This window comes from Humulus lupulus, chromosome 7 (assembly GCF_963169125.1).
Source record: "Humulus lupulus chromosome 7, drHumLupu1.1, whole genome shotgun sequence".
In the NCBI taxonomy this organism is placed as follows: Eukaryota; Viridiplantae; Streptophyta; class Magnoliopsida; order Rosales; family Cannabaceae; genus Humulus; species Humulus lupulus.
This window is the reverse complement of record NC_084799.1, coordinates 151,350,944-151,369,668: the sequence shown is the minus strand read 5'-3', so window position 1 is coordinate 151,369,668 and position 18,725 is coordinate 151,350,944. Positions and strand designations below refer to the sequence as shown.

Here is an 18,725-nt window from a genome sequence, read left to right as displayed (position 1 = left end):
AGTGTGACGAAACCCGACACCAAATAAGGAACAGCCACCAAGAGCACACGAGATTGGAATGGAACCGCGACCCAATGCTTAGCCAAGCACGAACCTTGGTATGAGGAAGACGCCACAAACGGGGATGGAATCCGTTTGATAAGTCAGGATGAACGCCACAAGGAATCTCCTTGATAAGTTCAAAAGTTTCTTCAAGAACTCAAGAAGAAATAAACTCACAATTTCATTCAACATAATCTGATTTTTCCAAATGTTTTCAAGGCCTTATATAGCCAAAAATTACATCAAGACAAGCCCCTTTGTCTTCCTAATGAAACCGAAAAATTAAGGACAGCCCCTTTGCCTTCCTAATGAAAACTGAAATTAAAGACAAGCCTTTTGTCTTCCTCATGAAAACCGAAATTAAAGACAAGCTTTTTGTCTTCCTAATGAAAACCGAAAATTAAAGACAAAAGGACTATTGGACTCACACAAGTCAAATGTTTGACTTATCACAAAATAAACAAAGACTAAATAAAAAACGTGATTAAAAATAAAAAGACTCATTACAGGAAGCTAAATATTGATCAAGCTCCTAAACTGGTGTCCTCATCATTCCTCCCCTCTTGACTTGGATCAACTGGAACTTGACTTGGATTTTTAGTCTTGGTGTCCTCATCAAATAAGAGAACCTCAATCCCAATTTCAGATTTCACAATAAGAATAAGAGAAAACTCAATGCCAATTCGGATTGCACAATAAGAACAAGAGAAACCCAAAACACATTCGGATTTCACAACAAAACAAGAGGACTCAATGAAAATTCGGTTTTCACAAGTAAGAACCCTAATTCACGATTTTAGAAACGAAAAGAAAACAAAATAGGGGAAATTTCAGAAAACCAAATTCAATTGCACGATTTGAACAAAGAAACGAAAAAGAAAAACAAGGAAAAAAAGATAGGTCAAACCGTATGAACCTAGGCTCGGATTTCAAACAAGGAAACAATTGAAATAAGGAAATCAACAAACTCTAGAATAGTTTCAGATTTCACAACAAATAAGGGAAACAAGGAAACAATTGAAATTAACAAGCTCTAGAATAGAAAAACACGACTAGATGAACACGAATTGATATATATATATTTTTTTTTAGAAATCCTAATATAAGAACACAAACTGAATAGAAAAAAAAATGAAAAAGGATAGGCCAAACCGGATGATCCTAAGCTCTGATACCAACTGATACGAACCACACCAACACTGTGATGAAACCCGACACCAAATATGGCACAGCCTTAACACACGAAATTGGGGATGAAGAACCGCGACCCAATGCTTAGCCAAGCACGAACCTTGGTATGAGGAAGACGCCACAAACGGGGATGAGAATCCGTTTGATAAGTCAGGTTGAACGCCACAAGGAACCCCTTGATAAGTTCTAATAGTTTCTTCAAGAACTCAAGAAGAAAAACTCACAAATTTCATTTCATCACAATCTGCCTTTTTCCAAATGTTTTCAAGGCTTAATATAGGCGAAAATTACATCAAGACAAGCCCCTTTGTCTTCCTAAAGCAAAACTGAAATTTAAAAACAAGCCTTTTGTCTTCCTAAAGCAAAACCGAAATTTAAAAACAAGCCTTTTGTCTTCCTAATGAAAACCGAAATTAAAGACAAAAGGACTCTTGGACTCACAAAAGTCAAGTGTTTGACAATTCACAAAATAAACAAAGACTAAATAAAAAATACAAGATGACAAAATACAATAAGACTCATCAAGCTCCTAAACTGAGTCTTTTGGCTCGCGCCCTCGTCACCAGACCAACTGGAACTAGACTTGGATCTTTAGTCTTGGTGTCCTCATCAGAACAATCCAGAGGCAAATTTTGACTATCTCCTCGAGCAAATGAGACAAGCTGAACTCGCAAAGTGCGCTGCTTGCCAAGAGGAGGAAAGGAATGCCTATAATGCCTCGGATTCTCCTGAAATCTCTCTGGCGACAGGCATTGATGGTGCTAAAGAAGAGGCTGGAACATCAGTCGACCAGCAGTCTCAGCAAGACCCTCCTCCAGCTGCACAGTAACTTTTTTAATTCATGTAATTAAAACATTCGAACAACAATTCATGATGTTAAGACAATTTTGCTGCCTAAGGCGGCTTTTTCCTTCTAATTATTTTAATTCATCCGAGCAGCAATTGCTCGCGATGTAAAGACATTTCATTGTGATATTATAAAATATTTTGATTGCTATTATAACATCTGCTCGTATGACCGAACTTAGCATAACACTTTATTAATATTTCACAAAATTAACTAAAAATTTTGAAAAATACTCTAAGTGTCGTAATATGCTTTCCCTTATTTTGCTCGTATGTTTACATATGTCTGTTGATATGCTTTGCTCGCTTAGTATCGTATATGCCCCCCAAGTGATCGAGGAGCTCAAGGTTCTCAGTCACTTGCCATGACCAAGTCATGTTCGAACATTTATAAACAATCAATTACAATATAGCAAAACAACAAACATAATGAGCAAATACTTGTAATAAATACAATAATTGGCAAGAATAACCGGCTGCGCACAGTTACTCTTATTTCTTATAATAGAATGGACAAAATCGTGTATGTACGAGTGATCAAAATTGATCTTACACTTATAAGTGACCAGTCATTAACTGGCCAACCCTTGTTCACAAACTTGTAAAAAGTAAAATTAATACAAGCCAACTCTTTATAAAGAATTGTTTATTAATAATACTTGCGCAAGTGTTCTCCATTTCAATAGTGAGGAATGAGATTTTCATTTAAGCGAGCAAGTTTATATGTGCTTGGTTGAAGGATTTCTTCAATTTAATATGGACCTTCCCAATTCGGACCGAGTACTCCAACATTCTAGTCACGAATGTTGAGAAAAACTCTTCTAAGTACCAAACCTCCCACGTCAAACTTTCTTTTCGTGTACTTTAGAGTAAAATATCGTGCGACCTTTTGTTGGTAGCTGCAGCTCAAAGTTGAGCCTGCTCGCGCCTTTCGTTGACCAAGTCCAAAGACTCCATTAATAATTGGTTATTCATGCTCTGGTCGTATGTTAGCCTTCTATGTGATGGTCGATCTAGCTCAACGGGTAACATGGCTTCATACCCATAGGGCAAGGAAAATGGTGTATGGTCTGTTGTTGTTCGGTGAGATGTGCTATACGACCAGAGTACTTCTGGCAATATTTCTGGCCATGCCCCCTTTGCTTCTTCAAGCCTTTTCTTCAGTGTGTCCTTTAGAGTTCTGTTAACAGCTTCAACCTGTCCGTTGGCTTGTGGATGGGCAATTGACGAAAAACTCTTTGTAAGACCATGTCGTTCGCAGAAATCAGTGAAAAGGTCACTGTCAAATTGCGTGCCATTATCTAAGACAATTTTTTTTGGCAACCCATATCAACATATAATGTTTTTTATGATGAAATCCAATACTTTCTTGGTCGTGATTGCTACGAGTGGCTCAGCTTCGACCCACTTAGTAAAGTAGTCAACAGCAACTACTGCATACTTGACATTCCCTTTTCTTGTAGGCAAAGACCCGATCAGGTCAATTCCCTAGAATGCGAATGGCCATGGGCTTTACATCTGTTTAAGCTCATTTGGGGCTGATTGTGGTATTTTGGAAAATCTTTGGCACTTATTGTAGAGTCCAAGAACTTTACTTAGCTAGTTAGATAGTAGTATAATAGTAATAGTAGTATTATTGTTATGACTATGGATTTATTGGTTCAGACCGGGATTTATTTGGACACTCATAGTAACACTTGTAGATTTTCTAAGTTTAACCTATAGTCTAGGAATATTAATTTTAACCTAAGGATTGATTAATATGACTGATATTGAGGGTAATATTTATTATATTATAAGGTTTAGATAAGACCCAATAAGATAATAGCACATGTCATGTGTATGTTTAATAATGATTAAGTATTTTGAGGATTAAATTTATTAAGGTTAAAATTTGAATATCCTAGGGTCAGTCAGCAGCTTTGAAAACGTTAGAGGGCTTAGTCAAGGCTGTTTATTCAATTCAAATTAAGCTAAAAATGTGTAATTTCGTGTTTAAATATTCAGCGTATGCCGATATATCGCAGCTATAGGGGGCGATATATTGTAGCACGAAAAGAAAAGAAAAAAAAGCGTCGCAGGATTGCCTTGGGCATACTGGCCCAGGCGATATATCGCCTCCTTCAGGGCATTTTGAAACATTTTGAAAATATTCTCCATTCAAATCTTCAACCTCTTGATAAGTCCAGCATCTTTCTGAACGAGTCTTCAGCCTCTGCTGAACGATAATTCAAATGTTTTTCACTTAAAAAGCCATTATTTTTATTCAAGTTAAATGAAGATCTTTTCATTCCTAAACTTTATAAATAGGACCTAGTACCCAGCCATTTATTCATCTATTAAGCTAAGTTCAGAGGCTGCAAGTTGCTAGGTTATTGTGAGAGTGTAAACACTTGGGTTGGGGATCATAAGCTTGATCACTATAAGCTTACCAAACACTTGGGGAAGTAAGGTTTATTCACATTTCGGTTCAAGGTTTAGATTGGTCATATAAGTCTTCAAGGTATTTCCAAACTCTAGTTCAATTGGTATTATTTTCTTTAAGTTCTCATAGTCTTCTACTCAGCATTCTAACCTTACTCTTTATTCTTGATTAGCAAATCTAAGTTCTTGAGCATAAGATTCTTGGTAAGTGTATTTTGATGGTATAGTTCCTTCATCACTTTCATCCCCTTTCTTCAATATACTCACCCTGTTATAAATGGTTTTTAGGAGTGTTCCAAAGTCCCAACTCTGTCCTCATATCCCGGTAATTTTGGTAAGGAAAATAGGATAGGATTTATGTGTTATATGATTTTATATGTTATCTTATGATTTTATGTTATGTAATATGCTATGTTAAGTATGTTTGTAGACTTGGGCATATGACCTATACAACTAACAAGCCCCAAATAGATTATGGGCATATGACTTGCTTAGCTAGCAAGCCCCACTAATCTAATGGGCATATGACTTGTTTAGTTTATGGGACCCCAAGTAATAATGGCCATTATAGTATGTATGTGACATAAGTGTTATGATATGTTTTATGTTTCTTTATGAAAATTATGTATATGGTTTATGTGTTAGATTTTCCTTGCTGGGCATTAGTCTCACTCCTTTTTGTTTATATGTGCGGGAAAATAGCTTTAGTGGCGGGAAAGGTTCTTGGTAGTTTAGGCATGTGTATTGAGGCAGAATGGATTCATAGAGCCGAGAGTTTCGATTAGAGGATGAAGTCTTTACTTATGTTTTTATGTGTATTTTTCCGCACTTATTTATGTAATCTCTTTTAATTACAATTATGTTATGTTTTGATTTTAAAACAATGGGATCCCATATCCTAACTTAAATTTTATGTAAGTTTAACCTTTATTTTTACAAGTTTTTAATAAAGTTATGATCTTTTCACTTGTAAGTTCTATTAAGGATTAGGGTCTATGTGTAGTTTTCATTAATGGTCCAAAGTCTTGAGTAACTAGGGTCATTACACTTATCACACTTTTTAACAAATTCCATAGTCTTTGATCATGGTAGGCCAGAAGTATCCTTGCCGTAGAATTTTCTTTGACAAACTTTGCCCCCAGCGTGATTTCCGCAGAAACCTTCATGTACTGCTTGCATCAAGTTCTTAGCTTTTTTCTTAGAGACACATCGTAGTAAAGGCATTGAGTATCCTCGTCTATACAAGACTCTATCGACCAAAATAAATCGAGTTGATTGTCTTTGAAGTGTCCTTGCTTTATTCCTATCTGCTGGTAATATTCCTTGTTCGAGATATTTAATGATGGGAGTCATCAATGTGTCTGACACTTGTACCATTAGCGAGGATTCTTTCACTTGAATGCTTGGTGCCAACAAACGTTCGCCGGTACTATGCTCAAAGCGTCAACATCTTTAGCGCTTGCCATTTTGGCTAAAGCGTCGGCGTTTGAATTCTGATTGGGAGTTACTTACAGGAGAGTATACTTATTAAACAATGAAAATAAATCCTTTGCCTTGTTCAAATAAGCAACCATTATGAAACCCCTAGCCTGATATTCTCCCATAATCTGATTAACTACTAGTTGGGAGTTACTATATATTTATATTGACTTTATATCCAGATCTTTGGCTAGTCTTTATTCTGCGAGCAGCGCCTCATATTCGGCTTCAGTATTGGAGGCCGTAAAGTTGAATCTGATCGCACAATGAAATCGATGTCCCTCGGGTGTGATTAAAATCAGTCCTGCCCCCATGTTTTATGCTCATTGGAAGATCCATCTACGAACAACTTCCAGGTAGGGCATTGATTTTGATCATCGGTCTCTATCATTGGTTCGCTAGTAGGGAGTCTGGTGAATTCTGCAACGAAATACGCTAGGGCTTGTCCCTTTATACTTGCTCATGGTGCATAAGAAATTTCAAACTGTCCTAACTCGACTACCCATTTCAGTAGCCGACTAGCGGCTTCTGGTTTTTGTAAGACTTGTCGTAGTGGCTGGTCGGTAAGCACTATGATGGGGTGAGCCTGAAAATAGGGTCACAGCTTTCTAGACGCCAGTATAAGGCAATAAGCCAATTTCTCTATGGGCGGATATCGTAGTTCTGCTCCCACTAGCCTTTTGTATACGTAGTACACTCTTTTTGAATGTTGTCTTCCTCTTTGACTAAAACAGCACTAGCAGCATACTATGTTATTGCTAAGTTGATGTACAAAGTTTCTCCTTCGATCGGCTTGGACAAAATTGGCTGTTGCGACATGTGGGATTTTAGCGCCTGAAAAACTTGCTCACACTCCTCTTTCCATTCAATTTTTTTGTTACCTCTGAGTAGATTAAAAAATGGGACACACTTGTCCATTGACAATATGAATCTACTTAGGGACGCAAATCTTCTAGTTAGGCTTTGAACATCTTTAACTTTGGTAGGAGACTGCATCTCGATCAGTGCATGAATTTTTTTGGGATTAGCTTTGATTCCTCGTGAGTTTACTATGAATCCCAAAATTTTATCTGATTCAACACCAAAGGAACACTTTAGAGGATTCAGCTTCATCTGATATTTTTTTCAAGATGTTGAAGCATTCTTGTAGGTCCTTGATGTGTTCTTTATCCTTTCTTGACTTGACCAGCATATCGTCAATGTAGACTTTCATGTTATTGCTGATCAGTTCTTTGATGGTTGGCTAGTCGCTGGTAAGTCGCGCCAGCGTTTTTCAAACCGAAAGACATTACTTTATAGCAGTAAAGTCCCGTATCTACTCGAAAGCTAGTGTGATCTTCATCAGGTGGATGCATACTAATTTGATTATAACCGGAGTACGCATCCATGAATGATAAAATTTCATGTCCTGATGTAGCATCAATCAGTTGGTCGATTCTTGGAAGTGGGAAACAATCCTTCACGCAGGCTTTATTAAGGTCTGTGAAATCCACGCACGTCCTCCACTTACCATTTGGCTTGGGAACTAGTACGGGATTAGAGACCCAAGATGGATAAAATGCTACCCAGATGAATCCATTTTCCTTTAGCCTCTCGACCTCTTCTTTTAGAGCTTTGGATCTATCTTTGTCGAGCAGCCTTCTTTTTTGTTGTATCGAAGTTTTTTTTCTACATTCAAGACTTGGCTGATCACCGCTGGGTCTATCCCAATCATATCTTTATGTGACCAAATAAAGACCTCATGGTGTTTCTTCAAAAACTCTACCAATTCATTTTTCGTCGTTTTCTCTAAGTTTTTATTGACTTTCACAACCCTGGTCGGATCTTTCTCTTCTAACTGGACCTCCTCGAGGTCCTCCATGTAACGTCCTGCGTTTCGGGTATCTTGAAATGACTCAAGTCGGGATTGTTTTCCCCGAGTTAAGAATATTATTTCAAATAATATTATATATTGTTTGGAATTTATTTCCATGAGTTATTGCTAGCCAAATTATGAATTGTGTGTTTAAAAGTCAAGATTAGACTATTAGTCTTGGACCAACACAAAAACCCTAATCGGGTAAAAATCTCGGAAAATAAATGAAAAACTATGGCAAATATATTTTGGGCATAAAATACATTCATAAAAATTAAAGTTTGGTAAAAAATAATAAACCTAAGAGAAAATGGAAACTTTAGGGCATTTGGTGTTAAACGCTTAATTTTACCGAATTGGGGAATTTTATTCCATGAATGGACCTTAGGTTAAAATTTATTGTGTGATTAATTAAATTAAATGTGAGAGACATTTAATTTAATTATTATGTGTTAAGTTTTGTTTTTAAAACTTAATAAGAGTGAAAAGGGTTATAAGAAGTCAAATTAGATTTTTCTTCTTAGGAAATATTTATTAACCTTTATATAAATATATATATAAACACATATATAAACTAAATAGCGGCTGGCCATGTGAAGGAATTAATTGGGATGAAATTTTTTTAATTAAGTTTAATCCCATTTATTTAAGTATTAGTGTAAATAGGCAAGTGGGTAGTAAAACACTCAAGTGGTAATAAGATATTATTAGGGTTGTATAAGCTCTTCCAACTCCCCAACCGACCCCACTCTCTCTCACTTTCACTCTCATCTTTTTGAAAACTCTCTCTCAAGTTTTCTCTCCATCTTCAACCTCAAGAACACTAAGAAAGCTTGGAAGCTAAGCTTTGGTCTCGAAAGGGTTTCTCTAAGGTAAAGTTTCAAAAAACTAGACTTTTGTAAAGTTTTAACCATAGATTTTTCAATAGCTAATTGTCTATGTTGTTGGGGGGAGTTGGTTAAGGTATTGAAAGGGTTTTGAAGGAGCCAAAGCTAGTAGAAAGATCCAAACCTTAAGCAAGAAGCATAGTCTGGCCGTCAGGAGTCTCGAACATCACCTTCTTGCGTTTGCAGTCGATGGTTGCGCCATGCCGTGCTAGCCAGTCCATGCCTAGTATTACGTCAAAGTCCTTGATCACCAGTTCTATCAGGTCTCCTTCTAGTTCTAGGTCCTCAATCTTGATCGGTATGCCTCGTACTATCCGTGATGATAGAACTACTTTGCTCGAAGGCAACTCGGTTACAAACCTAGTTCTAAATCTTTCACAAGGTTTGTCTAGTTTTTCTATCATTCCTAACGAGATATACGAATAAGTGGCTCCGAAATCAAATAATACAGAGCATATGTTATTGAGGATAGAAACCTGACCTGTGACCACCTTATTGCTAGCATCAGCCTTTCCTTGGGTTAAGGCAAAAACCCTAGCAGGAACCATCTTGTCGTCTTTCTTCCCTTCTGGCTTGCGCTGAGGACAATCTCTTTTCCGGTGTCCTTCCTAACTAACATTCCTTGGTGTTCACACAGCATTCACCAGGATGTTTCTTCTTACACTTAGCACATGGCGGGTATTCCACATAACCCGGCCTATTTCCCCCATTATTTGTCTGTGCCCTCTTATCGCTATCAGATTGCTTGTTATTAGGATGTCTTCTCTTCTGACCATTACTGTTGTTGCTGAACTAATTGTTGCTATTATGGCTGTTGTTCCGACTGGTCTGAGGTTGACCCTACTGTCTAGGCTCAGGTTTACTGGCTTCTTCTTTACTTACATTAGCCTGCAGCCTCTCTACTTCTATTGCCGTCTCTAGAACGTCGGCATACGTATTATTCCCCAGGTTTGCTAGCTTAACCCCCATCTCGATCTTCGGTCGAAGTCCCCTAACGAACTTAGACACCCTCAGATAGTCAGTGGGAACCATTTCTGGAGCGAACTTATCTAGGCGGTCGAACTGTCGAGCATACTCTGCCACTGATAAACTACCTTGCTTTAAGTTGGCGAACTCCTCAACTCTTAAAGCGAGTACAGCCGAATTGTAATACTTTTTGTGGAACAGCTCCACAAATCGAGTCCATGTCATGGTGGCAACATCATGCGATTGCTGGACCAAGTCCCACCATATCCTGGCATCCTTCTTGAGCAATGACGAGATGCATGATATACGGTCCACATTACTGAGATTCATGTGCGTCAGAATTGGCTCCACATTCCTTAGCCACTCTTCTTCCTCAAAGGGGTCTGTAGTCCCTTTGAAGTTTGGAGCGTGCTGCTAGCGGAACCTCTCATAAATTGGCTACATGTGCTGTACTAGATGATGAGGACACCAAGACCCAAGTATCAAGTCAAGTTCCAGTTGGTCCAGTGACGAGGGCACGAGCCAAGAGATTCAAGGAAGAACTTAACAGCCTAGTCCACAAAGTCCTAAAACAAGAGGAGACCGTGGTCAACATTGAAGGAGAACAAAGACTTGTCTTACTCATCAAAGTTGACTGAGTTTAGGAGCTTCATGAGTCTTATTGTATTTGTCATTTTAATTTATTTACGTTATTGTTGTTATTTGGTCTTTCTTTATTTTGTAAAAGTCAAACACTTGACTTGTGTGAGCTGAAGAGTTGTGTGAGCCGAAAGGTCTTGTTTTGTGAGCTGAAGAGTTGTGTGAGCCGAAAGGTCTTGTTTATGGTGCTTTCATTAGGAAGACCAAGGGTCTTGTTTTCATGCAATTTTCGTCCTTATAAGGACTGCCAAAACAATGTGAAAGGGCAGATTATGTTGAATGAAATTGTGAGTATATTTCTTCTTGAGTTCTTGAAGAAACTTTTGAACTTATCAAGGAGATTCCTTGTGGCGTTCATCCTGACTTATCAAACGGATTCCATCCCCGTTTGTGGCGTCTTCCTCATACTAAGGTCCGTGCTTGGCTAAGCATTGGGTCGCGGTTCCATTCCAATCTCGTATGTTCTTGGTGGCTGTTCCATATTTGGTGTCGGGTTTCATCACAATGTTGGTGTGGTTCGTATCAGTTGGTATCAGAGCTTAGGATCATCCGGTTTGGCCTATCCTTTTTCATTTGTTTTTTTCTATTCAATTCATGTTCTTATTAGGGTTTCTGAAAAAAAAAATATATCATCATCATCTAGTCATATTCTTGAGTTCTTTGTCCTTGATCTTCTTGTGAAATCCGAATCTGTTTTCTTTTTATTTCCAATTCAAAAATCTGAATCTGTTTGTTGTCAAATTCAATTGTTCCCTTGCTCAATCTTTTCCTTATTTTTTTTTCTTTTCCTTGTGAAATCCCTTGAATCCGAATCTGTTTGATATTGCTAAGTCTGAATTTGTTTTGATTTCAATTCATATCTTAATCTGTTTTGATTTCTATTCATTTGTTTTCCCTTGTTCCCATTGTTTCTTGACGAAATCTGAAATTACTCTAGTGCCACGGATTGATTGTGTTATTTTCTTTACTAGTTGAGAAATCTGAGATTGTTTTGGTGCCACGAGTTGTTTGGATCTCTAATATTGGTGTTGGGGAATATTGGTTCTCTGTTATTGGGTGTGTACACAGATTGTTTTGGAAGTATTGGTTTTCACATATTGGTCTCCACAGATTGGTGTTCATGCTATTGGGGGTATTCTTGAATCACATAATAGTTTGTTCTTGAATCTGTTTTGGTAACACAGGTTGTTTGGGTTTCGGGTTGGCTATTGGTATTCATTTTTTTTCCTTTACAAATTGGTATCTGGTTTCTCAAATTTGAGAGGTAGAAAAAAAAAAAAAAAGGCAAAGGAAAGGGAAGGAAAAAGGGAAAGGATCCGAGAGCAAAAAAAAAAAAAGAGTCTGGAAACCCTTCTTAAAATTTTTTGTTCTATTCTTGTTCCCCATAGTCTAGAGGCCCTTTTGCCAAAACCCCACACAAGTGTTCCAAAAATCACCATTTTTCGCCACTTTTTCATCGGTTTTCGTTTGATTTGTTTGGTAGAATTGGCTGCTTGAACCTCCATATCACCGTTTCATTAGTTTTCAAAGAGCTTAAAGAAGAAAATAGAGTGGAAAAAGGCAGAGGTGTGAGCTTATTTGAGGGTAAAAGCCATCATTGAGTGCAAACACGAGTGTACTTGAGTGACCATTTTCTTTGAGTGAAACACGTGAGGGAGTGCAGTGAGGTCCATTCTATAATTGTCTAACCTTATTGTTTTGCAGATTCTCCATCATGTCACAAAATCCAGAGAAAGATGCAAGCAATGATAATCCGCCACCTGAGGTTCCGAATCTACAAATACAAGCATTAATTGGGGAGATGCGAAGGATGATGAGGGCGGAGTGTGAGCAGATACATGAGAGGTTGGATAGGGTAGAAGAGGGGGCACAACGGAGACCAAGGAGGGGTAGGGTACACCAAAGGGAGGATGAGAATGAAGGGGATTTAGAAGGGGTAGTTTCTGATGATGAGTTTGATAGGATGTCGACGGGTAACCATAGGAGGTATGGTGGGAATAGAGAAGATAGGAACCAGATAGATAATTATATGGGGAATATCAAAATGAGAATCCCAACATTTCAGGGGAAGAGTGATCCTGAAGCATACCTTGAGTGGGAGAAGAAGATGGAGCTAGTTTTTTATTGTCACAACTACTCCGACATGAAGAAGGTAAAACTTGCTGCCATTGAGTTTACTGATTATGCTATTGTTTGGTGGGATCAGTTGTGCATCAACAGGAGGCGGAGTGGAGATCGCCCTATTGACACATGGGAGGCCATGAAGAGGGTGATGAGGCGACGGTTTGTACCACCTCATTATTATCGAGATCTCTACCTTAAGTTGCAGGGTCTTCGTCAGGGCTACAGAAGTGTTGATGAGTATTACAAGGAGATGGAGATGGTTATGATTAGAGCCAATGTTGAAGAGGATCGGGAGGCAACCATGGCAAGGTTTTTGAATGGGTTGAACCGAGAGATTGCTGACCCAATTGAGCTACACCATTATGTGGAATTGGAGGATTTGGTTCATATGGCAATCAAAGTTGAGAGGCAGCTCAAGAAGGGTAGATCAAGTTCGAGGTCAAGACCGAGCCCACACAATTCAAGTACAACACCTTGGAGGTCGAACTATCCAAAGAAAGAAGACCAACCCACTTCATCATCTACACCAAAACCAGCCACCACAGCCACACCACCTCAAGGTAAACACAACTCCTACTAAGTCTCATTCTAGTGAGATAAGGTGTTTCAAATGTCAGGGGCGAGGACACATAGCTAGCCAGTGTCCAAACAAGAGAGTCATGGTGATTCGAGAAAGTGGAGAGATAGATTCTGAAGATGAAGATGATCTTGCTGACATGCCACCATTGGAAGATGCTTCTGACAATGAGTATGGGCCAGAATCTGGTGAGATGCTTGCACAAGTCACAAGGCGAGTCCTGAATTTGCAAGCAAAAGAAGAGGAAGAAGAGGTGCAGCGAGAGAACATCTTTCACACTCGTTGTCATGTGAGAGACAAGGTATGTAGTGTCATTATTGATGGAGGTAGTTGTACTAATGTTGCTAGTGCTTCCATGGTTGCCAAGCTGGGGCTTACAATGCTTAGGCATCCTTGTCCATACAAATTGCAATGGTTGAATGATAGTGGTGAAGTGAGGGTTACAAAACAGGTGCTAGTCTCATTTCGAATTGGCAAGTATGAAGATGAGGTGTTGTGTGATGTGGTTCCCATGCAAGCTGGACACCTCCTTCTAGGAAGGCCTTGGCAATTTGATCGGCAGGTGCAGCATGACGGCTTCACCAACAAGTATTCATTCACATTCCGTCAACGAACAATCACTCTAGCGCCTTTGACACCAAAGAAAGTGTATGAAGATCAAGTGAGGTTGCAAAAATTGAGTGACAAAAAGAAAATGAGTGAGCAAAAAGAGAGTGAAAAGATGAATGAGAGTGAGGAAAAAGAGAGACAAAGAGAGAAAAGTGTGGAATCAAGTGAGAGAAAACAAAATAATTTTTATGCAAAAAAAAGTGAGGTTAACAGAGCATTGTGTACAAAACAGCCCATGATTTTACTCATGTATAAGGAGGCTCTTTTAAATACTAACCAACTTGATTCTTCGCTGCCAAGTGTTGTTGTGTCTATTTTTCAGGAATTTGAGGATGTGTTTCCTGAGAAAGTACCACATGGTTTGCCACCTGTTCGAGGAATAGAACATCAAATTGATTTTGTTCCAGGTGCTTCCATCCCAAACCGACCAGCCTACAGAAGTAATCCTGATGAAACAAAGGAATTGCAAAGGCAAATTGAAGAATTGATGGAGAAAGGACATGTGAGAGAAAGCATGAGCCCTTGTGCTGTTCCAGTGATTCTAGTTCCCAAGAAGGATGGAACATGGAGGATGTGTGTTGACTGTCGAGCCATCAACAATATAACGGTAAAATATCGACATCCCATTCCTCGTTTAGATGACATGTTAGATGAATTGCATGGTTCTTGTGTGTTTTCCAAAATTGATCTTAAAAGTGGGTATCATCAGATACGTTTGAAAGAAGGGGATGAGTGGAAAACTGCTTTTAAAACTAAACATGGATTGTATGAGTGGTTAGTCATGCCTTTTGGACTAACTAATGCACCTAGCACTTTCATGCGCTTAATGAATCATGTATTGCGTGCTTTCATTGGAAAATTTGTGGTTGTGTATTTTGATGATATTCTTATTTATAGTAAGAATTTGCATGACCATGTTTTGCATTTGCATTCTGTTTTGGATGTTCTTAGGAAACAGAGTTTATATGCTAACCTCAGTAAGTGTACTTTCTGCACCGATAAGCTTGTATTCCTAGGCTTTGTTGTAAGTGCTACAGGTATTCAGGTGGATGAAGAAAAGATCAAAGCCATCCAAGAGTGGCCGACCCCTACAACTATAGGTAATGTTAGAAGTTTTCATGGACTTGCTAGCTTCTACAGGAGGTTTGTGAAAAATTTTAGCACCATCGCCGCACCACTTACAGAAGTTATCAAAAAGAATGTGATATTTAAATGGGGTGAAGCTCAAGAGGAGGCATTTCAGCTACTGAAATACAAGCTTACTCATGCTCCTTTACTTGCTTTGCCTAACTTTTCTAACACTTTTGAAGTTGAATGTGATGCTTCTGGAATAGGTATTGGCGCTGTTCTTATGTAGGATGGGAGACCGCTTGCATACTTTAGCGAAAAGCTAAGTGGGGCTGCCCTCAATTACCCCACCTATGACAAGGAATTGTATGCACTAGTGCGTGCTTTAGAAACATGGCAGCACTATTTGTGGCCAAAGGAGTTTGTGATTCGCACAGATCATAAATCCTTGAAACATTTGAAAGGCCAACACAAGCTCAACAAGAGACATGCAAGATGGGTTGAGTTCATTGAGACATTTCCTTATGTCATTCGCTATAAACAAGGTAAGGAGAATGTGGTTGCAGATGCCCTTTCTCGCAGGTATGCCCTAATCTCTACTCTTGATGCTAAATTTCTTGGGTTTGAACACATAAAGGAGTTGTATTCTGCTGACCATGATTTTGGGGAAACTTATGCTGTTTGTGAAAAGCCTGCTGACGGAAAATTTTATAGGTGTTATACCCAAAAAATAGGAAGGTGCATTCTAGGAGAGTTAAGGGGAATGGTCCTAGGAGACCCCAAGGGTGTGTAGGAGGTAAGCCTCCCAAGATTTTCTAAGTGTTGGCTCGAACGTGTCCAAGGTAAATAGCTAAGGAGGAGGAGTCTCATGCAAGAGAATGGAGACTTAGATTTTGATAAGGAGAGCCTATACAATGTTCGATCGGACATGTTTGGGAGATGATAAAGGAGGTTGCCTCAATGTTGTCCAAGGTGAGGTTGCCTCAATGTTGTTCAAGGTGAGGTTGCCTCAATGTTGTCCAAGGTGAGGTGCCAAGGAGGTTGCCTCGGACCACCTTGGTCCGAGGAGAAGCCAAGGAGATTGGTTCAAGGAGGAACATGGCATGCTAGAGGAGAGTGCATGTTAGAGGAGAGAAGTGCATCTCCTACCACCATGCACGTTCAACCCACCCAAAAACATGTCCTACCACCATGCATATCCTACCACCATGCATGTTCAACCAGCACTTGCATGGGTAGTGAGTAGGAGGTGGACCAACTAGCTAGAGGAGACTAAGTCAGACACAACTCCAACAACGTACGCGGGAATCTCTCATTCTTCCCACAAATGGGGAGTTTGTTACATTTTGAATTTTGAATGTTTATTTGTAATATAAATGTAATAAATATAATAAAATATCCCTATTATAAGGGGATATCAGTTGAGGATCCCAGGCCTATAAATAGAGAGCTTATGGGATGAGAGAAGAGCTTCTTCTGCTTCTTCTTTCTAGAGAGAGAAAATTGGTTCTGTCTATTCTAGAGAGAGAAAGTGCTGAAATTAGAGAGAATACTTGTATTTTCACAATCTGTACTGAAGAAACTCAGTTGGCTCAGTCCATCTGATCTTGAGTATAGATTTATAAATCACAACTCTAAGTGGATTAGGCTATTACCGACAATCGGGGCTGAACCACTATAAAAATATCGTGTGTTCTTTATTTTCTTTATTGTACCGTCTGTGTCGTTTTTATTTATCTTGAAGGCTTGTCGTTATTGACGTTCTCACGTCGTTGGCTAAAAACGCAGTCAACAATAGGCATAGGGTTTCTTGTTTAGGGAGCATAGGTTGTGTGTACCTAATTGTTCTGTGAGAGATTTGCTAGTTAGAGAGTCCAACCGGGGAGGGTTGATGGGACATTTTGGAGTTGCTAAGACCCTAGCTATGTTGCAAGAGCACTTCTTTTGGCCCCACATGAAACGAGATGTTGAGCGAATTTGTGGTAGGTGTGTCACTTGTAGGCAAGCTAAATCAAGAGTTCAGCCAAATGGCCTTTACACACCCCTACCTATCCCTAGTTCACCATGGGTTGACATTTCAATGGATTTTGTGTTGGGTTTACCTAGAAGTAAGCGTGGGAGGGATTCAATCTTTGTGGTTGTAGACAGATTTTCTAAGATGGCTCATTTTATTCCTTGTCATAAAACTGATGATGCCTCTAACGTTGCAGATTTGTTCTTTAGGGAGATTGTGAGATTACATGGTATGCCTAGAACAATTGTATCAGATAGGGATGCTAAGTTCTTAAGCTATTTTTGGAAAACATTGTGGGGAAAACTTGGGACAAAACTATTATTTTCTACTACTTGTCACCCTCAAACCGATGGTCAAACAGAAGTAGTTAATATGACCCTATCCACCTTGTTGAGGGCTATCATAAGTAAAAATATTAAGACTTGGGAAGATTGTTTGCCACATGTTGAGTTTGCTTATAATCGTTCAATGCATTCTGCTACTAAATTTTCACCATTTGAAATTGTTTATGGTTTTAATCCTCTAACTCCTTTGGATTTATCACCTTTACCTGTTTCTGAGCATTTGAATTTAGATGGCGAGAAGAAGGCAGAATTTGTGAAGAAAATCCATGAGAGGGCGCGACTCAACATAGAGAGAAGGACTGAACAATACATTAAGCAAGCTAACAAGGGTCGTCATAAGCAGGTTTTTGAGCCCGGTGATTGGGTATGGTTACACATGAGGAAAGAGCGATTCCCAACACAAAGGCGTTCAAAATTGCTACCTCGAGGAGATAGTCCATTTCAAGTACTTGAAAGGATCAATGACAATGCCTACAGACTCGATTTACCAGGTGAGTATAATGTTAGTGCTACTTTTAATGTTTCTGATTTGAGTCCTTTTGAAGCAGGTGACGATTTGAGGTCAAATCCTTCTAAAGAGGGAGGGAATGATGAGGACACCAAGACCCAAGTATCAAGTCAAGTTCCAGTTGGTCCAGTGACGAGGGCACGAGCCAAGAGATTCAAGGAAGAACTTAACAGCCTAGTCCACAAAGTCCCAAAACAAGAGGAGACCGTGGTCAACATTGAAGGAGAACAAAGACTTGTCTTACTCATCAAAGTTGACTGAGTTTAGGAGCTTCATGAGTCTTATTGTATTTGTCATTTTAATTTATTTACGTTATTGTTGTTATTTGGTCTTTCTTTATTTTGTAAAAGTCAAACACTTGACTTGTGTGAGTTGAAGAGTTGTGTGAGCCGAAAGGTCTTGTTTATGGTGCTTTCATTAGGAAGACCAAGGGTCTTGTTTTCATGTAATTTTCGTCCTTATAAGGACTGCGAAAACAATGTGAAAGGGCAGATTATGTTGAATGAAATTGTGAGTTTATTTCTTCTTGAGTTCTTGAAGAAACTTTTGAACTTATCAAGGATATTCCTTGTGGCGTTCATCCTGACTTATCAAACGGATTCCATCCCCGTTTGTGGCGTCTTCCTCATACCAAGGTTCGTGCTTGGCTAAGCATTGGGTCGCGGTTCCATTCCAATCTCGTATGTTCTTGGTGGCTGTTCCATATTTGGTGTCGGGTTTCATCACAATGTTGGTGTGGTTCGTATCACTAGATACGGCGCGTAGTTCGCCACTGGCCATCCCCCATATGGACCAACTTGTTGGGGTGCTGAGGCCATTGGCTGTGGCTGCGGCTGCAGCTTCGGTGGAGGCTGAGGTTGAGTCTGGGGCTGAGCCTGTTGTCGCTGTTGCTGCAACAACTCCTCGACTTGTTGTCGCAGTCTGGCTATCTCCACAGTGTTGTCAGCTGGCGGTGTCGACGCGTTGCGGCTGGCTGTAGCACGCACTCCCCTTCTGCAAACTAGAGGGGCTTCATTGTTCACTGGAGCAGCGTTGGAGGCGTTTCCGTTGGTGCGTGTAGATATTCGGAGCGACATCGCAACAGAGTTCTAACAGTTGAAAGAAACATGTTAGAACTTTACCTAATAGGCTCTAAGGCAAAAACTTATTTTA

At 39.3% G+C, this 18,725-nt stretch overlaps 1 pseudogene; it reads left to right on the top strand.

Moving 5' to 3' along the window:
- Window positions 1-1,885: 1,885 nt before the first annotated feature.
- Window positions 1,886-17,546, top strand: LOC133792291 (uncharacterized; annotated as a pseudogene).
- Window positions 17,547-18,725: the final 1,179 nt, after the last annotated feature.